Source organism: Cheilinus undulatus, linkage group 11 (genome assembly GCF_018320785.1).
Source record: "Cheilinus undulatus linkage group 11, ASM1832078v1, whole genome shotgun sequence".
Taxonomy (NCBI): domain Eukaryota; kingdom Metazoa; phylum Chordata; class Actinopteri; order Labriformes; family Labridae; genus Cheilinus; species Cheilinus undulatus.
In genome coordinates, this window is record NC_054875.1 from 10,422,635 (window position 1) to 10,446,540 (window position 23,906).

The 23,906-nt window shown below is 38.1% G+C and overlaps 1 protein-coding gene across 2 annotated transcripts in view; it reads right to left on the bottom strand.

The window, feature by feature from the left end:
* The window catches only part of arhgef19 (Rho guanine nucleotide exchange factor (GEF) 19), a 51,355-nt gene extending 33,550 nt beyond the window's left edge, over positions 1-17,805 (bottom strand). For both annotated transcript variants that reach the window (XM_041800328.1, XM_041800329.1), the window contains exon 1: positions 17,486-17,805. The gene's annotated coding sequence lies outside the window, so the exon portion shown is untranslated. The remainder of the gene's footprint in view (positions 1-17,485) is intronic.
* Between the last annotated feature and the right edge of the window lie 6,101 nt (positions 17,806-23,906).

Sequence of the window (23,906 nt, forward strand, 5' to 3'; positions counted from 1 at the left end):
GCATGATGCTGCTTAGTAGTAAAGCTAGCAAAAGGCTCATCAAACAAGGTTTTTTTTTTTTTTTTACATCAAATGTAGTCCGATCTCTCTATTCAGACTACATTTTTGTAGTTGCTTTTCAATCATAAAAGGATTAAATGAAAGCAGATGTGAGAATTTTAAGATTTGATGAAACATAACCCTGTAACAGTATATGATATGATATGATATATATTGGACGTGATGTCACAATAACATGGCTGCTGTACAAATATTCATTCTATTCAGACTTTACTTGTTCTCTGCAGATAGAAAACTGATAAACCTGACCCAGCTTCTCTCTTTAGTGATACCTAACACAACCAGATGCAACAAGACTTCAAGATTTCCCCTTTGTGCTTCACCTCTGTTTGCAGTGTCTTTGAACTGTATGCACGGCATGCAGGGGATTTCTACCTGAAAGTTTCTGTCAACAAACTTTGTGATTTGTTCTGTTCTCTGGTGTTTAATACCTGACGGAGCAGCCTGTGTAGTTGAGGTGAGCTGTTGCAGGCTGCTGCTGTTGAGCAGAACTGAACTCTAAAATTTAACCATTAATTTTGCAGGTTTTCATTCAACTTTTTTCTTAGCAAATGATGTGTTTACACAAGTAAAAATAGGGGAATTTGAAACCTGCTGAAAACTTCAGACATTATGCAGGAAGTTGTAATGTTGTTTCAGGTTGTAGAACATTAAAAATGTTCACCTTATAATATCTAGACAGGAATCAAGGCAGTGTCCTCCTGGTATTTTAATAGGCTTCTTCTTGATCTCTCCATCAACACAAACTTTTGTGAGACTCAGATTCCAATCAGAGAAAACAAACCAGATGTCACAATGAAGCACTAAGCTGCATATTTTTGTAAGATCAGACACCTGAATGGTGTGAGAATGGTTGAGTGAATTCAGGTCAGGGAGTTCCTTGGTATTCATTCCTCTTCCAGCCTCCACCCACTGAGACAGGTGAGCACCCCAGAGGCTACAGGAGGCAGGTGGGGAGGGGGGGAGCCACCCAAATGTTTACACATGGTGTGGGTCCTCTTAATCCTCCTCTGCACCCTCAGGCAACTTACCCACGACCTCTGCAGACACTACGAAGATGCATGCTGACAACCTGGCTTATAATCACACAGGGCTCTGACACACACAAAGCACACCTGAATGTGTGCGCCTGTTTGAGATGTGATCTGTCTTTGATTGAAAGCGACAAGACGCGGAGAAGCTCTCTCTGACCTTGTCTCACCCGGTGGGATCCCCGCTGACAGAAACAGACAAACAGCAATCTCTCTTTTAAAAGCCTGAAAAAATGGTGACCATCTCACACGTAAACGCCAAGACTTTTGGACCTTTAACCTCCCCTCCTTCTATTCTCCCTGCACCCAAAACAACTGCAATCGACAAGAAACATTCAGCCAGGAGAGGAAAACACAAAGGAACGATTGACAAACTAATGGAAATAACCCGCTCTAATTATGGTGCTTTGTCATAAGACACAAAAGCTACCGAGTCGATAGAGGGCCATGGATCTAACACGCAGTAAATCCTGAAAATCTCATAATCAGTACCTCCTGACAGACAATAGTGATCTGTATGTGAGCAGAGACTCTAAGAAAAGGAGTGCTGATTTAGGATGCTTTGGCAGGTTACAAAGTCATGTAAAAGTTCAATCTAGCACTCTAGGAATATGTTTTAGAAAGACAATCTTAATTATGGTCATCATGTTTAAATATCAAACTCAATCTCTTATAAAAATGCTTTAAAAATAACCCAAATAACCCCATAAGTCTTCCTTTAACATGTTATAATATGCAGTGGATCCGTTGATTGTAACAACTTGTCCTGATATAGAATATTATTGTTAATATTACAGCAGGCTAACCTCCAGAGAAACCATCGGAAAAAGTGGAAGCAACCTTCTTTCATTGGGTCTTAAAAATGCAAGTTGATCTTTCCACCAAAGATCATAACAACTAATCTCAGACCAGCATGGCCTGAGATCAAGTTAACCAATGGCCATCCTCTCACAACTCCCTATAAATTGTGGAACTAACAGTAACATGGCAGGCTGCAGTTGAAGCTAACACAAAATCAGATCATGCGTCCAAGTAAACAGAAAGAGACGTGATGTAATGGAACCACTGAAGTATCTTAATGTAGTATTTGATCCAAATCTGTCTGAATTTAAGGGGAATATGCTGTACAACAGCAAGTGCAATAAAACCCATCATATCTCTCTTTAAGAAGACAATTAACAATCCTGGACAGCAAACCTTTTGATTTCCATTACTACTTATATGCCACTAATCAAGCATATAATGTTAGTGCAGGCAGGCCATGGAGTCGAGGGCTGCCATAAAATCGAGATCAGCTGATCTCATGCAAGCCCTCATCAACTGACAGCCAGCTGATTCACTCTAAGCACACTATTGGCTAATTGCACCCATGCTGCAAGATATCTAACCTTCTCTGGGCTCATTATGCTTTGCTGCTCCCTCTGCAAGCTGCCTTTTGCAACCCTCCTCCACCCCAGCTCCTCCTTTATGCCATGTCTGACTTGATCAATTCTCTATTCTCTTGTCACTGATGCCTGCTCTGCTCTGAGTTTATTGCTGCTTCACTCCCTGCCTCAGGCTCTCCTTGCAGGCACAGAAAATGCAGGAACATGTGCTGTTCCTGTTTGATACATTCTGCATAGGCTTGTGGAAGGGCAGGGGGATCCAAGAACAGCCACAAATGTAAGTAACAGCAATGACAGCTAATTAATACCTGCTAATAAAAAGAATAATTTATAACTGCAAAACATAAAGTAGTCCTGAATCAATGTTAGGAAAACATAATAAAGCGTCCTCTTTAGTACCCTCTGAGTGGACAAAATTTACCAAAGTGCCTGATTTGGTCCCTATTATGTGGACCAAATTTATCAGTGAGCCCTCATTGGTGCCCTCTTAATAGACATAATTATACAAATTGCCCTCTTAAGTGTCATCTATTTCGACAAAATTTGGCTTGTTTCCCTTGTAAGTGGATATGTGACTAGGTGTCTCCAGGCTGCCTTTAAATGGGCAATACTTGATAACTTGCCTTCCATACAGCCTTTCAAGCTGACAACATGTGATAAAGTTCCCCTCTGGTTTGTCTTAAAGTGGACAGGGTGTTTTCTTAGTGGATGAAACCACATGTCCAACAGTGGAGAAAATGCACTGAAGTGCTGTAAATGCCTTATATGAAGTTCATTTTCACTGGTATCCTCCCTTGTGTATCGTTGTTAAATCAGTAGTAAAAGGTCTGTAGTAGGTGTAATCATGATAAAAAAAATTTTTAAATGTTAACCAGGATTTTCAACTATTTCACGATAAATGTTTGACAACTGTTTGAACGATGGTGCCCCACAGCACACAGCAGATGCCCTTATCATTTTTGCCCCTGCCCCTCAAACATCCTGATTTCGCCACTGTGATAAACTTTGACCATTACCAATCATTGACCGATGCCTCTCTTACAGTTCTAAATAGGTTGGCAGTCAGAAAAGAAACAGTAAGAGAATAAATACCAATGCACAAACTAGAGGAGACTGCAGTGTACAGAGGCACAGAACTGGATTTAGTCACAAGATCTGCGGAAAACATTAATGGGATGGACTACCAGCACATTTCAGAGATTGTGACAGCTTTCAGACATTAACAAAGCAATCCAGGATGTACTCATGGATGGATCTTTGGAGCTGGTGGCAGGGACACCATCTCAGTTGCCCAAAGCTAGGTGTACTTACTCTGGGCATTGTGGCCAATCTTCGACAGCCAGTGTCACTCCAGCTGCTGGAAGAACCATCAACAACAGTAGGATGTGCAATCAACCATCACTCCTCAATGCAATGGGATGTAATGTGTCCACATTCCATTTTAGGCTTTAAGGACTAAAAACAAAGATGAGTGTAAAAAATCCAGGGCTGAACGATTTTGGAAAATAACCTGATTGCGATTTTTGTCCCCAATATTGCAATTGTGATTTGATATGCTATTATTCCTTAGCTTTCTTTTATTCTTAAACAAGGGCTGAACAATTCTTTGAAAAGATCTAACTGATGATCTGATGATTTTGACTCGTATTGCAAATTGGATGTGAATTATTGCATTGAAGTGTTTTTTAAATTATTATATTTAATCCGAAAAAAAGAAAAAAAAATGAAGGAGGTAGGATTTTTTGTAGACTATTGGAAAAAATGGCACCTGAATGATTGCATAATATGTCATGCATAACATCTCTGCTGCAAAAAAAGTTTAAAACTGGTATTTTGACACAAATTTCACTTCAAAAAAATATTGCACCTTTTATGGTTTGAAAATTGCAGCAGAAAATTGTGATTTAATCTAATTTTCAATCAATTGCCCAGCCCTACTAAAATGCAGGAAAATTTATGTTATCCTTGGGAATATGTCCAACATTTTCTTTATACCTTTAGATTCAATTCATAGTTATATAAAAAAAGGTCTAAAATGTTAAATGTTTAAAGCAGAGGAGATGGAAATGCAGTATTTTGAAACTCTGAGTGGAAAATGTACATAATTTTAAGTATATTTTTGGTTATTTAACCCCACCAAAAATCCAAACCACAGTATATAAGACCCATTCAGTATTGTTTTTAAATAAATAATACTAATCCAATGTCCAGAGCTAATGTGTCTAAAAAAATTAACTAAAGCACATCAGTGAGCCACACTGTTGAACTGAGATGTTCCTTTATAACCTGAACCCTGGCTTTATCTCAGGTCAGTCCAAATCAAACTTCCTACTCTTGTAAATCCTTATTAGTACACCAATTTCTCATTACCCATCAGCTAAAAATAGTCCATAACAAATACACTTCTTATTGCTCTTTTAGCCAAGTTTGCTGAAATGCCACGGTGCCCAGTCCACTTAGAGAATGATTAATGATTTAGTAACTTATTTCAAGAGGTTTTATATCTTCAGAAGAAAGACCATGGCCTCAGGCTGGGCTCCAAAGAAAGTTGATATGCTGACTCACTGCTGGTTCAAGTCTTCCCAGGAGAAGCATTAAGTACTGTGAAACTTCAGATAAACTCCATCCCAATTTAAGGCCAATGCAGTCTCCTTTACCAACCTGTTTTTCCTGCAAGTTTGACAAATAAAGGCAGAAACCCCTGTGGACCTAGTGTTGAATAGTATAGTTAATAGTAGGGATGGGAACAATTAATTGATGATAGATTAATTGGTCATTAATAATTTGGTCAATCACGGGGAATTTAGTCAATCTGATGTTGGCATTTAATAAAGAGACTGAACATGTCTTACTCTGCACTGCACAACAATATCTACCATCATGACATTGTGAGTGGGACCATGCCTTGTTTATGTTTAAGAGCCCTAGGCTTTCGAAGGGTGAAAATAAATAAATCATTGAGAAACACACTCATTATTTACCTGTTTTTGTTATATAGGGAAATTTTATACATACATGGGCATATATATATGCCCACGTATGTATGTTTTTATACATACATAACGATTAATCAATTAATTGATCATTAACATTATAGACGCTCAAGTTGGTAGGTTTCTTCCAAATGCCCATCCCTAGTTAATAGTAATAGTTTTTGATTAAAAGTAAAGAGAAAAACAGCAAAACAAATGAATAAATAGTTTAAAAAGAATAAATATATTTCCCTGCACATACAATACAGTCTAGCTGCAGACCTCCAATCTCAGGCCTCCTTCACTGTCAGGCCCAGAAGTGACAAAAGAAATTACAACACAAAATCAGCTTGACACTTCCAATTTAACATAAAGTCATACATTCATATTTAACAGAACAATCAACACTGTTATGTCTGCTAAAGGCCAGCGAACAGTTTTGTATTTACACGCTGACTAATTTATTCTTATTCATGTAATGATTACACTGTCAAAGTAAAGGGTGCAAGAACACAGTAAAAACACTAAATTGTGGTAATTATAAATTCATGTCAGTTTAACCAAGTTATCTTAAAAGTTGACAGAAGAAAACTTTCAAAAATGGGAATAAAAATGGGTTAAAGTACTTTATCATTTGCAAAATGCACAAACTGAACAAAAAAGAGTGTTAAAATTCATTGAGCATACAGGTACAACAGTACTACTATAGTTATATTAAAATTCAGCTGAAGTAGAATAGATGTCACAACGCTGCATGACAGTGGAGAAAGTCTTACTGTAGAGGTTGCAAAAGAAGATGCCGAAGAGTGGAAGTCTACAGCCTTGTGGCTAACTTTGCTACATGTTGCTTAGTGCTGAGTTCAAGGTGGAGTAATGCTGCTTCTTTGTAACAACAACAGGTAGGGAGGCACAACATTATTTGCATGAAAATTGGAAAAAAAAAAAGGTATGAGCTAAAAAGTAAAAAAAAAAAAAAAGTTAAATTGCAATATTGACCCGAAACATTTGAATGAAGCCCCAAACAGAGAAAAAAAACGGACAATACAACATCCCAACTTCTCTATCAGCTTTGCTTGACTTGTCCTCTCTTTGCACTGAAGACACTTTGTGTTTTTTTAGCTCAAAATCTACAAAAAGTTACAAAAATTAAAAAGGCTCAAAATATCTCAAAATCAACATTCTGGTGGACAAAACACTATCATTTCAGTAGTTTATTTGGCTCAATTAACAATAAACAACTACTACACGTTTCAGCACAAGGCCTTCATCAGACCATTTTTTTTCAAAATAAAACAAAAAGGTTTGTATACTAGTATCTGTATTGGCATGGGCTAAAATTAGTTTTCATTCAGCAAATCAGATATCTGCTATTCAGTACTGTTCATCCCTTATAGACCAGAGCATCTGGGTGTTTTGCCCAAATGATGTCAGCCCCACCTCTTTCTAGGGGAAAATATTCCTTAAAAATGAACGTCAGTTATTGGGAAAGATTGGGTCATTAGGGATTAAAAGCTTAAAATATGGAAACCATACTCTTTAACGGTTGTTGAAAGCCAAAATCGAATGGCCTGTAAGATAAACATATAATAAAGGACATTTATGAAAAAATACATGCATCATAACGATAGGAAATAAAAGTCTAGATGTACATGAGGGTGTGTTCAGGCTCCCTCTGTCAAGCTAGACAAACAGTCCATCTTGTGACCGGAGATGTCATAAACCCACATCACATACCTTATGTGTTGGATCTTAACACTTGAATGTGGTTAATAAGTTAGTGAATGTGTGAAAAAGCTGTTAACAGGCAGAAAGACTACAGCTCCTACTGTCACAGAGTGGCCACTAGCTTAAAGTCATTAAGACCACAGCACCGGTCCAACATCTGCCTGCTTTAGTCCTCTCTAGTTTCAGCCAAAAGAACTCTTCTTTGACACTCTTTAGTAATTTGGGAATAACAAACATGCCTTAAATTGTATCTTTTGAATTGTTTAAGGAATCAAACACAACAAAATGGCTTTTAATTGCGTTGTTACCTACGTTTTCTAACCTACCACCATTCAATCTGAGGGCCTGTTTTTCCCAAAACAGAGGCGTGGCCACATTTGAGAGCAGGAAGTGATGTTATACTGCTCTGGTCTTTAACAGTTTGGCCAATAACTTTGTTGTAAACATCTTGTGATAACAGCATCTTGGCATTATTTCTCACAAAGCAAGATCAAACTAATGATTTGTAATTTACGAATATCTTGATTTGGTTAATATTCTTACAGCTGTTATTTTAGAACTTTATACTCTTTGTAATCTTTGTGCTGCACAATTTTTGTTTGAAAATAATTAAAGCCCCATCTCATATTGACAACTGCCCCTGATAAAGGCAGGGTTATTTCATAGACTGAGGTCCTGCCCTGGCTATTTATTGTAGCAATCAGGCATTTGATGCCTCTTGATGATTTCAAAAAACAAACATGGCCATCGAAAAACAATTTTTGATTAACATATAGTTATTTTCAATAACTGAAACTAATGCCACCGGGTAAGGGACAAACATAGTGATAAATGGTATGATAAACTGTCAAAACAGATGGGGAAGGCATGCACCAAACACTACCAGGATCAGAATTCTGCAGTCAAGGACTGTAGCCTCCATACTACGGCATCTGCTTTACAGACTGAGCAAAACTAGCACACCAAAAAAAAAAAAAAAAACAAAAAACACTACACAATTAAAGGATACAATCAAAAAAGAAATAAAAGCATCACTTTGTCAACTGTTCTCTTCAAAATATAAGACAGGCATTTCTAATGCAAGCTTTAGATTGATACTGAAAATCTTCTAACCTGTAATCTACTTTGACAGTCCTAACTGGTGATTTCTTTTCTGTTGTTCAACCATTCATATTAAACCTCTGGGCTTTGTAGTTACTGAGTAACGGTGAAATAAAAGTTGTCATTCATGCATCTGTCGTAATTTGCCTGCAGATTTTCTTTTTATGGTTTGAATCCATGGCAGAGTTTGCTGTACCCAAACTGTCAATCAGAGCACTTTGATTCCAATCTGATCCTCTGCCACTGAGCTCTCCAGAGGCTGACCTACTTTAAAACAAACTGCTGATGCATCTCTCTCTGTACATTCATCTGCTGCTGCTGCTGCTGTGTTTACTCGGCTCTCTTCATCTCTGTTTTCAAACTCTCTGCTCTACTTTTCCCCCAGCTGAGCAACAGCAGTTCATCCCCCCACCCCCCCCCCACCCCCCCCCCCCCACACACACACACCCCCACACCCACACACACACCATCCTACTTGTTTTTATTATCTGGACAGGTATGGGCAAGCCAACCACAGGGCTGCTTGTTGTTTTGAAGTGTGATCAGGTAAAAGTAGAACACAAGTAATCGGGATGACCATCCACTTCTCATCTGGGTCAAAGTTATAAACTGAGATAAAATGAATCCACCCTGAGGAGGATGACTGTGCTATAACTGGTGTTGTTTCACATGATTGCAACACCTCATTTCCATTTTCTTTTTTAGTTATGGTTAAGAAAACAAACATTTTAAAGAGAAGCATTACCTCCTGAGCAAGAAACATTATCTCGCATGATGTGAAACACACACCGCGTCTTTTTGGCTGGGTCAAAATGTGAAATGACCCGAGGGCTACAGTGCTAGACAGGTGTGCCGCATAGACGCTCACCACCTCCGGGTTCCAGTTTTAACCTTCATGCATGGGCCAAATATTCTCTGACTCGCATATGAACTAAAAAAGGGCAGACTCCAAACACTGCTGCATGAAAGCTCTGGTTGTTAGAGAAAGACAGCAGTCTGTCACATTAATATGTTATTATAACCTGGATGTAGGGCTGGGCAATACGTTGAATTCTTATGATTTATCCATACATTTTAAAGCATATATATTGTGAGACAATTATCATTTTTTTAATATTGATCATGTAGCTATTGATCAGAAAAAGACGCCAGACCCTAAGTTCAATAAAAGATTGTTCACAATCACTAACAGTAATAAACCTGAAGACCACAAGATAGTCAAAATAGAGAACTTCAGTTTATTAAATATGAAGTAATTTGGGGGCATTTATTAATCATTAATCATGATGTGATTTGGGCCTATTGTTACTAAATTCATTATTTTATTAATTGCTGATATAACATGCTTTATTGTCCCTTTTGCTCTTTAATGCCTTATCTCACAGACTGCACAGTGGAAAAGTCAAAAGTCATCTTCACATGGTCTTATCAAACATTTCACTTTTCACTGTTTTCTTATTTCCTTCTCAGCCCACAAGTTCCTTTTCTGTGGTGAAGGTTATTTTGTAACTTTGAATTAGCTTTTTGTTTTTTCAAAATAAAAGCAGGCCTGCATCCAAGCAGGAAGTCAGTTATCCTAATTATGAGATGGTACAAAAATCAAATAATGAAATGGATGCATAATAAGGGAACATCTAAAATATGACAAATAATGGGATTAACCACAATTTACCACAGAAATTCCGAGGTTACCCACGGTCAAAGTCTCTACCCACGTGACAGTCCTAATTTTTAGTAAAATCAATGAATATTGATACCTGTTTGATTTACAAAAAAAAAATAGCTGATACAAATGTCAATAGTTATATTTAAATGTAGTTCAGACTTTAAACTTTAGTCCTTAAAACACTTGATTTAAAGTTTGGGATGAAAAAATTTACAAAGTTCAGTCCAGACTTTAACGTTTAAAGAGGGGGTATTATACTTTTCTGATTTTTAAAACATAAATATAAAGTCACAATGTTGGGTGTCCATACTACATGTAATTTTGAAACTGCAAGATAAACATATGTGGCAGAAATCTTGGAATTAGCGTTTAAACTGATGAAAACGGTTCGTTGAAAATCTCTCCGAGATTCTCCCAAGACAAGATTTCGATGGAGCAAACAGGGAGCAAATTGATGAGGTCATCACAATATTATCTCCTGACTGGTTCGGGGTTTGTCCGTGCTGCCAGCAAAGCGGAACAGACTGCCCCCACAAGGGCTCTTAGCCATTTAGCCATTGAAACACAGTAATGAAACACCTGCCAAACAGATACGTCCTGCTCTATCCTTCGCTGCTGCTGGTTTTCTTCCCCCTCTCTCTCCAAATTATCAGGATCAGACTTTGGGTCTAACACATATGGATGTCTATCAAAATTCGCCATATTTTACTCAGTTGGACTGGTTCATTCAAAGTTTTCAACTACTAGCATAACAACATTAGCCACATTAGAGGGGGCAGGCACTAAACATTGAGTCCTGCCATCAGCCAGCCTCCGGAAAATTGGCCAGTCGAAGGAAAGCAGGTCCGTGGAGCGGGGGGTGTTAAAGAGACAGCGAAAACGAAGCGTTTCAGACGGAGGTTAAAATAAGGGGGTTTTCAGGATGCCAGTGTGAGAAACATGAGGAGTTTTTTGAGCTGTAAACCATGTAAAGCTACTACGTGGGTATCAAAAATATGGTGTAAAGCCTTGAAAAAAGGCATAATACCCCCAATTTAAGAAATTATGATTAATAAAGAAAAAGACCTCAATTGACATGGGTATCTTGGTCCAGTCTAAAACTCCACTAACTTACATACTTATATCTCCATTCACATGTATATTGTCCCATACATACAATATAAAAAATGAAACAAGACACAGAGCAGACAGAGCCAGACAATGACAAACTAAACAAAACAAAACAACACAGCATGGCCAAGTCAAAAAATAAGACAAAAAATGTGCTCAGACCCCACTGTAGACATAATCTTCAACAAGAATATTTTTACAGCCCAAGTCCATATGAAATTGCCAAATATTCAATAGTGTGAGTGAGAATATATTTCTTTCATTATTGCAGTAAATATTGTCAAAGACAATGTAGCTTGAGAGTTCATTCCACCAGTGGATTACTTGGGGTTCGGATGCCTACAAATCTACAAATCTTAGATACCAATATTTAACTTCATGAGCTATTTTCTGCTGATACTGATACCATGAGAATACTGAACATCTCTTGTACTTTATGATGCAACTGAACATTAACAGAATGGAGATTTTATCTTTGTTAAATCAGAAGTAAAAGTATAGAAAAATCTAAATACTTCTAAATACAGATATGTCACTACTGTTTCTGGACAGTGTGTAGGAGTTGGCAAATTCTGATAAATAAAAATGAAAATTCACCCAATGTTGTTGATGTTGTTGTTGTTGTTGTTTTCATGGTGTCAAACAGCCTTCGGTTTAGTCTGATTTCAATAAAATTGTATCAAAGTATATATTTACGGAAAGCACTTGTTATTTTGTATATCACCATTCAGCTAAAACATATTAAGACTGGATTTCTGGTCCATATGGCCCAGCCCACCTGGTTTTTAACACAGTAGGTGGTCTGTTTTATTGTCCAGGCTTTACAACAAGTTCATGTCCAACCTCAGATGCTCCCAGCCCCCCCAATGAGACCCTCTGACACACAGAGACACTTGTTCGCATTCCCCGGATGACTCTGCAGGCTCATTCCTCTAAAATTGACCACTAAACCAAGGCAGGAGACAAACAAAGAAACACAACTGTACACGTGAAGGAGAAAGGACTGTTATTATGGGCTATTAGGGCTGTTGCTATGTAGGCCACAAGCCAAAGCGCTGGAAAAAGTGACAGGACCTCTTAAAATATCAGCGTAACTCTTGTTTAACGTGCAGGTCAGTCAGTGATGCCAAATGGTTTTAGCCCAGTTTTAAGAAAAGAGGTCAGAGCAAACAGAGCAGAGGCAGTCACGTTCATGTGTGAGAGTGCACGTGAGTGTAAAGAGCACAGGTAACATTTGCATGCTAGGTTAGAGAGAGGGAGGGTGAGGTGTGGCATCCTGGATCGCTTCCCCACAGCACACACTAACACGCGTTCAGACAGCCACTGTCTGAGTGGCAGGTGATGGGGCAGGTGCGCTTCAGACAGACTTACGATTGTTGGGGGGAGGGAGGAAGTGGGATGGCAAGATGAGTTATAAATCTGCGTGTGATATGAGCAGGCATGCAGAGGAAAATTAAATGCAAAGCAGTGTGCTTACAGGCAGAAATTCAATCCCAACTAAAAGAAAATCCCAAATTTCTTTCTCCCATGTTGATGAGTATTCACAGAAACTCTATCAGAAGTTTGCCATCATATAGGGGATCTCCAGACTGTCATTAAGAGCAATAAAAAAGTACAAGATCCCGATTTATCCTTGTGCTGGTGCAAGTCTATCAATGTGCAGGTGGTGCATTGGACTCAGACATACCATAGTAAATCAGATAATCCAGAAAACACCCACAGCTATCTATTTGTGCTTCAGTCAAAATATGAGCCTTCAGACTACCCAGACGCACAACAGCAGCAACAGTCAACTCACATGACAATACACTTAGTCATCAAGACAGCAGACAGAAAAGACAGCCATCACCTCAGCCCGACCTCTCACCTATGGTGGTTTTAATCCCTGTGTTTATTTAGGTTCATGTCATTTATTCCCATAATTCTTATTTGATAACCAACTTTAATTGAGTTGTTTGGATTATCCAGTCAAATAAATTATAATCCGTTCTCTTCTTACTCTGTTTGGTTATATTACTTTGCTATGAATCACTTTTTTACAAAGGTGTTTATTAAACGTGCCCTACAAATAAAACAGAATTAATGGACGATTTGTAAGTAGGACAGTTTTTTAGGGGAAAAGGTTTGATTAAAAGTTTGATTATCAAAAAGCTGAAGCATAAAAAAACTATAGATTTTCAGTCATATCTTTAATCAGAAACTGCCAAGAGAGAATGAAAAAGAAAAAAACGTGCCTCCATTAGTGCAATTCAGACAGTATGAGGAAGCTTACCTGCATTATTTTGTAACAAAAAAAAATCCTTACCATAAAATATAGCATAAGACAAACTTTTAATACCTCTTATTTCATCTAAAAAGATGGCTATTTTGACCAACATCCCAGTATAAAGTACTGGGATATGTCATGCATGTTTAACAACCAACATTATAAATAACACCTAATTGAAATTCATTAAAATTTGCATTCATTATTTTTCAATGCTTCAAGGCTAAAATACGTAGGTAGTATAGCAAACCAGGCCAGTAGATGTTGGAGCCACTTTTTAACAGGTTTTCTTCCCAAATAGGTCATTATAAGGGAAGTACAGTACTTGATTTTTGCCTACATCCAATATCCAACTTCAATATTCATTTAAGCCAATACTGATATCAATTTTGCCATATAAATGTAGGTCAGACTAAAAACTTCAGCCCCTTAAACAAACTTAAAGGCTGAAGGATAAACAAACATGCTTTACAGGTTGAGGAATGTGAATGACGAAAGAAAAAGACCTAGGCTAATGCAGGTCTGATGGTCCTTCCTAAAACCTCACAAATGTATTCAGATATATGGCCAATATTTACAGTTGATATAGGCTGATATGTAGCCGATATATTGGATCTAAATATCTGCCAAAATTTTTCAGATCTGCTAGTACCAATTATCGGCCTTCAATCTTGAACATAAGCCTTTTGGTTAATAAAAATAAAAAGGTTATTTTTTGGGTGCCTTTTCATGTCTCAACTGATAGAGGAGGATAGTGGATAAAGAGGGAAATAGAGATGACAGAGTGGAGGACATCATGCAAAAGGAGCCACAGGCTGGACCTGAACTTGAGCTGCCTGTGTACTTGGGGCACAACCTAACCACTAGACCATCTATGCATCCCAAATTACTAACTTTTTAAGTTAGTATCTGCCAATAACAGTATGATATTGATACTATCCTGCATCCCTAGTCATAATCCTGCATTTAGAGAGAAAACGGTGGTATACTGTTAAACGTTTCTGAGTGCTAGTATGATTGAAAAGACTCCTCAGCTTAAGACAACAACTGATGAGAGGAGGTGGGCAGAATGACTGTGTCTTTACTTCACAATAATCACCGTAGGCTGAGAACTCAACTATTGCATTGTAGCAAGTGGGAGTTCAGACTTTCAATGGTGGGAACAGATGGTACTAAGAAAAGCTACAGAGCTGCGAAGAAACTGCAAGACAAGACTATTATGGTTAAGTCACTTTGGTCCAAGTTTACTGAAGTAGAAGTACTAGTCCATAAATCTACTCAAGTAAAAGTAAGTAAAAGTAATTAATTCAAAGTTTACTCATAGTAATGAATAGATACTTTTGACTCATGAGGGGGTTGTGCAGTAAAATACCATTATTATCAATTTCCTGGCTGAGTTTCTGTTAGCTGGCAATTACCGGTCATTGGCCGGTATAAAGGGCGGAAGTCTGGCAGATAAAAATATAACCGGTCAAAATGTCCGGCAGAAAACATGCAAATTACTGTTGGCTTGGTTTCTGTCTCAGTTTTGGGTCAGGTCTGGAAATAAAAATGTGTCCTCTCTCCCATTTAGCGCAGACTTGTATGTATTGATGTATCACAGAATACCAGATTTATGCGTTTTGCTGCTGTTAATGCAGCAAAATAATGTTAAAGCAAATGTCCGGTAGTTGTTCTAAATGGCCTGAATTCTTGAGGACTGCCAGCCATTTTGACCAGGGACAAAAAAGTCTAGCAGAAACGCTGTTTCCTGGTATTGCAGTGACAGAAGTGTCCCAGTCTATGACGGCTTCAAATTGTAGGTCTTAGGGCAAAGAGTGTAGTTTTTAAAAGCGGAGTAGAGCAAAGGGAAGTACATTTTACCATCGGCCCTTGTGTACCCATCATCCTTTAGACTCCACTTTGTGACTTGATCTAACAGCACAAGGCAAAAATGGTAGATGCTGTGAGTGGCAGGGGGGAACCATGTGACAACATTTTAGAGATTGTGGAAGCTCCAGCAACTTTTAAACCCAATGTGTGGAAGCATTCTGGTCAAGAAAAAAGAAAGGAGAAAAGTTGACAGACAAACATAAAACGGTATGCAGACACTACCAGTGACACACTTGAATGGGAATATGAGTAACATGAGGAGCCACTTGGCAAACCATCACCCATAAAGATTTGTGAGGATGTGAGGGGGCAGAATCCAGCCAGGCCAACAGAATCTTCAGGAGGTGTTCACAATCCCACTTCTCTACAACAGCGCGAGGACGCACACCTTCAGCACTTTTTTTTTGCACATATTTTCATATTTAAAGTGAAAATTCTGTTAAATAAATGCAGATGTCACTTTTTTTCCAAGCCTTCACTTGTTGTTTTGGTTTTTTGATACAGCAATAAATACTGTACTGTGGACGTATTACTGAAGTATCATCATATCGTGAAATTTTAATACTGTTACATCCCTAGAAAACTGTCATCTTTCCTTAATATGGAAGAAAAACAAAGGAAATTTAAAAAATCTCTAACCAGTTTTGGTATTATAAGTCGTGCATTTACCCAAAGTAAAATGCAACAGATGTTTTGGGATAAAATGTGGAATCATTCTCTGGCCATGTGCTACTGACCGTCATGTGATGTCAGAGTTGTTTTCAAACTACTGGCCAGTTTTATTTTTGGTGACAGAAAGTTTGGACCTTAGTGCTTACATTTTCAGACAGTTCTTGATGTTTTTCAAAATGTAGTTAGGTAAAAATAATACTTTACCTAAATATACTTAGGTAAAAATAATAATACTAACTTTAAAAATCATCCAAAAAGTATACACTAAAAGGCTACTCAATCATAGTAATTTGAGTAGAGGTAATTAGTTACTTTCAACCTCTGGAAACCACCCACTGTGGACTTTTTAAAGACCAATCAAGATCCTTGCACAGGAGGACAGTTAAAACATCTTTTTCCTGTGCTCCAAAAACAGACAGCGACGTATAAACTGATCTGATTCATTATTCTGATTTTGCAGTTGTACTGGATGCAAAGTATTAGCATTATTATCCAGTAGTAACAAAAAAGTGTCAATATTATTTGATTTTAACAGCATCGTACATAAGTTTCACAGTCTGCTCTTGTGACAACTGTTTGTAGGTCACAACAACAACAAGGAAGCAGCTTTACCATTGCAACACTCAAAATAAAAACCAGGCAGCAGAATGCCATAACTGCTACTGTTGTGTAGCCCTAATGAAGCAAAGTAAACAACTTTGACCAGTCAGAGGCTCCACACGCGTAAACAACAAACAAACGCAGACACAAGGGGAGAGAAAGCCAAAACCTCATGAGTGCACGAATGCCTGACCTTAAGCTCACACTGAAAGCATGCACACATCTATGCAGACACCTCTTCTAAAAACCTGAGGTTCTTCACTCGCTGGGAGCTCCAGGCAGAGTTTGAGTCTTATGCTAGAATGCCCCGTGAAAGAGAAAAGAGAATATTAAACGTGTGCTGGGGCGCCAAGTTTCAGCCATGTACAGTTTTTAACAACCCCTCATCCAGCATACTCAAGACATGCACTTACCTGCCCCACTCTGCAACAACTCATTTCTGCACTGTAACCATCACATTCAAAGCTCACCTCACTCTGCACTGCCCAGGGAACTGCTTAAATATTATGGATGCAAGCGGCAACTTTTTCAAAGGGAATAAATGAAAAGTGAAAGCTAATGATCCCACTTGTTGGATCTACTTGTGCTTATTATTTGACTGCCTGCAAGTTTCACTTTTTAAACTTGAGTTCCTCTGCAGTGCATTTCATTAATAGCTGATTTAACAGCTGCTTCTGTCAGTATAGACACAACAACATCCAGACAGACAGTCCTGTGTTTGCCATCTGATACTTCATCACATAGCCGTGTTGTTCCCAGAATCCCATAAGGAGACAAAGTCTATCTTTGTTTCCAGAGCATATATACTGTCACATAAATGCAATGCACCTGACAAGCTGCACTATACTTCCTCCCAAGTGATCCACACAAAGCAAAGGCTGCACTCTGAGACAAATAACACAGTTCAACTTTCACTCCCAGAAGTTAAATTCTCCAACTTAGCAAGATATTGACAAGAATGTGAGTGTATTTCTTTGCCTTTCTGTGTGAAAGACTTATTGTTGCAGTTTTTTAAAGTACTTTACCTCATTGGCGTTAGCAGCCTAGTGTGTGTGCTGGATGGTGGCCAGCAGCAGTGTGTGAATCCAGGCCATCCCAGGGTCAGACTGAGCCACTCTGCTATCCATTGCTGCCTTGTGTTCCTCCCGGCTTCTTTCCTCCCTTCTCCTCCTTCAGCTTCTTGCTTCTCTTTTACTTTAAAAGCAGCTCACACATTTCAAATCAGTGCTCTTCTGCCTGCTCCTTCTCCCTCTTCTTCTTCTTTGTGTTCTCCGCCTCCTCTGGAAAACAAAAACAGGCTGAAAAACAGCCACCACTTGCTGCTCTCGGAGCTACTTACAATGCAGATCCCCTCTCTACGCTCCTCTGCTCTCCCTTCCCTCCCTGCTCCTTCCCCTCCCTCTCTTTCTCTCTTTCTGCTACTGTTGGGGAAAGCTCATTTTCTCTCACTCTCCTCCCCCTCTCTCACCCTTCCTCTAACTCTAATAGTTATTTAGTGTCTCATTTCAGCACCTGCTTTGACACAGAAAGGGACACAGAGAGGAGGAAGTAGCAGGGCAAAATGTTGCTCCTTGATAAGAGTGTTTACAAGTTTAAATAAGACTGTGAGGCATGACGCTTGGGTGCACTTTATCAGCCAGTATTCCAAGAGAGTGGTTTGTTATGGTTTGGTTTACATTTGCACATTTAAATGAAAAATAATCCAAGTAACTTGCATGCAAAGGTGCATATTTAGTCTAGTATTCTTGCATGCAATGCTATCTGCAGATACTTGCAAGAATAGCCTGTGGCTGTGTCTTTGAGTGTGTGCCTGCGTGCAGCTTTCACTAAACGTCAAACTGGGAGCTGGTGACAGAAAAAAGCTGCTATGACATGCTTGAGCTCCCTCATCTTTTTCCCCTGCTTGCTGCTGTATCAACTATGTTCACTAATCAAACATGAAAGGAATGGTGGGTGGTGGGGGAGCGGGTTACCTCGGGACACTAGTTTACTCAGCGGCGGTCGTCGCCTAATTGTCCCTTTTTTTCAGTCGGACTAAAGGTCAGTAAGGGCTTGAGAATTATTTGTGAGTTTCAATTTGCACCCCCTTTCCCAACTAGATTTTTAAAGTAAACAGATACTTTGAAAAATAACTACTTAAAATGCTTTTTGTTTTTAGTCAGTGGAAGAATCCTTGTTAAACAAACAAAGAAAAAAAAAAACAGAAATAATGACTTCCTTTAAATGCAAACATTTCCTTATGAATACAAATGAAAAAAAAAAGATAAATAAGTAAAATGTCTGACTTTTATGATATTTTATCATCCCCTATGGACCTCTATAATTCATTTTAATAATTTAACAACAGGATTTTAATTTTGTATAAATGTAGAGCTTTATTGATGTATTTTAAACACTGCAACAAATGATCAGGCTGTTTTAAGTTAGTGTGTATATTTCAATATTTTATTTGACAAAGGGAAGTCAAATAAGTGGAAGAAGAAAACCGAAACATTTGTAAGTGAAAGTAAAAGATTGCCATCTAACTAAATATAAATTTCTTAAGAAATGTTTCCTATTACCTTATTTTTTATGCCTGATTTTTTTTTTTTTTTTTTTTTTGCTATGTTTTTAACCAATGTTACTTTACTTGTTCTGTGGAAAAAAACAGGAAAAAGGAATTTGACTAAAAGTTGTGATTACAACTTAACTATGAAAAGGCAGTTTGCTAGCATTACGGAGTGAATGTAAACGGCAAAAGGACCAGAAAGGAGTCAGCAGATGCTCCTGTTTTTTGTTAATTTTTTTTTTTTAGCTTTATTATTGAGCATAAAACACAATGAAGTCTCTATTCTGCATTTCCAAAGGCTTTGGTGAACTAACATTAACAAACTCATAGACAACACAATTCTAAATGTCATTCAGAGTCAGGTACTGGTCAGTCTCTTACTAGTGTGCAGTCAAACTAGAGGATGCATGCAGGTGTCACTTGTCACATAGGGATGAAGTGAGTAGGGCTGGTGGCAAGAGTGACATCACACAGTATGCGAAGCAAAACGAACACCAGTTTGAAAACCCCATATTTTAAGAAACCTTTTGTCCAGTGTTTTATTTAGTAAATGAAGAAACTTGCCTGTGACCTATTTTGGGTCTAAGCCCTACGTTTTGGAAGACTGGTCTAAAGAACGGTAAAAATGCAAAGTACACAAAATTCTGCCACCAGGGGGCTCTCGACTGAAACACAATAACACACTGTGACGAGTACAGACAGGCTCTGTCTATCTCAGCTGTTTACTTCTTGTTTTGAATTGAGGACTCTGTTCAATAAAACCTCATGAGCCAACGTTTTGTTTGAATTCATAAATTTCTCATAATGAGGAAGAAATCTACTTAAAAGTGTACTTCCGAATTCATGCTGGAAGCGGTCTCAGAATGTACGTGTGCTGAAAGTAACACTAGAGCACACTTACACATCCTGGAACCACCTCCAGCATTAACAGGGAAGTGTGCGTTTAAGGCATTTCTCTCTCAGTGAGGAGTTTATGAATGAAAAGAAATCGTTTGTTTTGTGTTTGATAAAATATATGTCTTATGAGGAGCACAGATGGCCCAGCGGTTAGGCTGCACTTCATGTACAGGGGTGGCCTGTGGCTCCTTTTCTGCATGTCTCTCCCCCTCTCTCTGATCCCTGTTTTTGAATCAATGAACTGTCCTCCTCTTTGAATAAAGGCATAAAAAGCCCCAAAATATATATTTCAAAAGAACATGCACCTTATATATTCACAAAAAGAAAAAGTTTTAGGAAGGAGTGGGCAGAGACGGGTGGCACTGAGCGGTGCTAGTCTAAATGTGCAGGAAACGCAGTGTGGGGGTTTCTTTGCTACAGAGGTGAGTTTGGAGCATCGAACTTGCAATCTATGGCCACCTCCATAAAAAGAAATGTCTCATTACACTTGCACAAATTGAGAATTTCTCTGTCTTTGAAAACTTTGGAAATGTTTCCTATTGCTTTATTTTTATGCCTTTTTTTTTTTTTTTTGCTCTGTTTTTATCCAATGTTACTTTACTCTTTCTGTGGATAAAAACAGACTTTTATTTTACTGTAAAATCTCAATTAAAAACAATTTAACATAGGAATGGTGACTTTTTAAATAAGTATTAATACATGTTGATATTGATAAAGCTAAAAAATAAAGACAAATACATTGATCAAATACATTCTGATGTTGTTTCTGTCTGGTGGATGTGCAGACAGAAGGCTGTCTCAACACTATGATGGGATTTAGAGAGAGGATTTCTCAAAATGCAAAATTATATAGTCTAAAAAAATCCCAATATAAGATTAGTCCTCGACTGCATGCCACCCTAACATTTGGATGTAAAAGATGTAAAAGTGAGCCTATGTGCACACCATGTGGAATATAAAAAAACTGTGACTCTTACAGCCATTTTATACAGCTTTGTCTGAAAATTACTAGTTCCTGGCTATCAGTCCGAAGCAAGATTAAGAAAATATTTGGGTTTCATATCCCTCTAAATCCACATCATTTCTTCTGGGACTGGACTTAAATTGCAACCTTAGGTACAGGTACATTCTTAGAATTACTTTGTATGCTGCATGCTTCACAGTACTAGACGAATGGTTTGGCAAAGAGCCTCTGATGTTACAGTGTGGTATGAAAAACACATGTCCATCTCAGCAGTGCAAACAGTATCATCTTTAGGAATAACTCTAAGGTTCTTATAAGGAAAAGATCCTAATTAGTAATTATCCTGAAAGAGGAATGGTTGGAAGTAATGTGTATGATGCTGTAAATATAATGATATATAGGGTCTTCTAAAATCATCAGTCTGTACAGATTAATATACCAGTTGTAAACTGGTCTTTACCATTGAATTCTTTCGTACTCAGCATTACAGTTAAAAAGCAGATACTTTTCTGTGTTTTTGCTTTTGATTTACTGTTTTGTCACATTATGTCTCGTCTGAGTTTATTATCATTCATAATTTTAAAACTATGATTACACAGCTATAGGAAGTGTTAAAAATAGTGAATAATCAACAATGTAATAGTATCATCTTTTTTTCTGCTTTAATGCACAACCATTAAAAATCCATTTTCATTTGTTCGGAGCATATTAACTCCGCAAACATAGTTATTTGTGTCATTTCAAAGCTGCATAGTAAATCTTAATCATACTTTATGTCTCAGATTCAGGTCAGCCTTGTCAGCAAAGCAAACTAAAGATGTTTTTACAGCGTGGTTTGTGGGCTTATTTGTTGTCAGATGACTCTGTGTTGCAGCATGTTGTTTGTGCATCATTACCTTGTGGCTGATTTGGAGGTTTGTGTTGCAGCTCGTGCATGCAAGCTTCAACTTCTGCGCTCCAGCAGTGGTTGAATGAGCCAGCCGGTGTCCACAGTGCATACCTGTGCTTGCTGACATGTACTAACTCACTCTTCCTGCAGGCCATGGCACAGGAACGCACAGCAATCATAACAATCAGGAGATGAATGTGGCCAAGAGAGGAGAGGGAGGGTGGAAGAGTGAATTTTAAGAAAGTTAGGATTACAAAGGTGAAATATGTGAAGCATAAGGAAGAGAGTACAGGAGAGAGTGAAGAGGAAGAGGAAGAGAAGAGGAGAGAAGATAAAATAAAAGTCAGGAGCTGCCCCAGGCCATAGCCGCTGGGTGGAGTTTGTAAGAGGAGGAGGAAGGGGAAAATCATCAGTGAACACCTGTCTGTTTCTGACTCCTAATAAATCAGCTTCTCCTGTACCTGTCTGCAGGTCCCTGCTGTTTAGGTTACATCCTCTGAGGAGGGCTGGGGGACACAGAAGAGGGTTAAGATAGTACATTTGAAGAACAGAACATCAGTGTGTCAAGTTCCCACGCTGAGAAAATCTTTGCATTCGTCAAACTAGATTTATTTGCTCTATAAATTCAAAATGAAAAACAGCTCAAACACAAAATATTGTTTATATAAATAAACAATTTCACTCCTGTAAACAGTACTGCAACAGCAACTCTCAGAAATCCTCCATATGAAAGTCTCCTGTGGAAAAGACAGACATTCTTAGCCTCCAAGTATGGTAAACATGGAGAGTATATTTGTATTTACACTTTAGACAAAGTCACAGGTGTATTAACATGTTCCACATCTTATGATGACAGCAGATATTTTCTGTATAGCAACAGAGCTCAACCAAAGCTTTTTGTAAATGAACAAAAAATAAGACCGTTTACTTCTTTGCACTTTTACAGCATTAGTTAGGGTTTTCATAACAGAAAATGTGTTAAACTCAAAGAGGGGGTTGTTGTAATAAACACATGGATTAGTAGTTCTCAATAGAGTACAGAAAGTACTACACGGCTTTGAATTTGTTGTGCAATGTGATCTGCTTCCTGAACTGTGTCAGGTCTGAGGAAAATGCCATAATAATTTTAGAGGGTAACAAATTTTTAACAGAACATTGTAGTTGCAAAACTGAGTCAGAGAGTGTCCAGAAAAATTTAAGAGCAGCTCAGCTTAAACTGCTATAATGACCGACAGCAGTCCTATCCATTTAATTATCACCTTAGCTGTTAATGCCAGTATTAGAATATAGATTCTTCACAAATAGTCACCATAACATTATAGCCATTTCCAAGGAAATAATTCTTAGGTAGATTTATGGCCAGGACAGCCATATATTTATCTCATTCATCATTGCTGCTCTGCTTGTTTTCTCGCTATCTGAATCTAACTGCATCTAACTCTTTTCTATTTCTGGATTTTCTGGATCTTTTTACCTTTTATATCTTTCTGGATTTACCTCTATCCTTTAACAACCAATAAACAGCTTTGGCAGCTTCACCATGAGTCTGGTTCAGCTCAGGGTTTCTGCACAGCAGTGTTCATTTTGTCAGCTACAACTTTGACTAAAAATGTTAGACAACTAACTTTTTACCATAAGGAAGACTAGGCTAACACTAAATGAGAATAGATCTCTGATGATGAAAAGTCTGACAAAAAGTAAGTTTAGTTTTCATCAAGGAGACAAAAACAAGGCTAAAATGTCAGTGCTGGACCGCTGGACACCCGCCTGCCCAAAGAGTTGTCTTGGCCCTTGAAAAAGCCAGTGAACAGGCCCTCCGCAGTTGTGATTTGTTGATCACTGTGATTTATTTACTGGTCACTGTATGTGTGTTGGATGAGTTACACTGGTGCTAACGCCCTGGCTAACAGTTCCATCATTTTGGAGATGTAAAGTGTCTGAAGCTGTTTAACCTATTTTCACCACTTATTGACACTTATAACCCATGTGTCACTTATTACTACTTTTACCCTGATTTATAAAATTTTCCACTCAGTTTTACCATTTTTTGCAACTTTTTACCCATATTAATCAGTCTTAACCCATTTTCAACTTTTCTTTTTGCCATTCTTAAGCCATTTTTGCAACTTATTGCCCCTGTTAACCCAT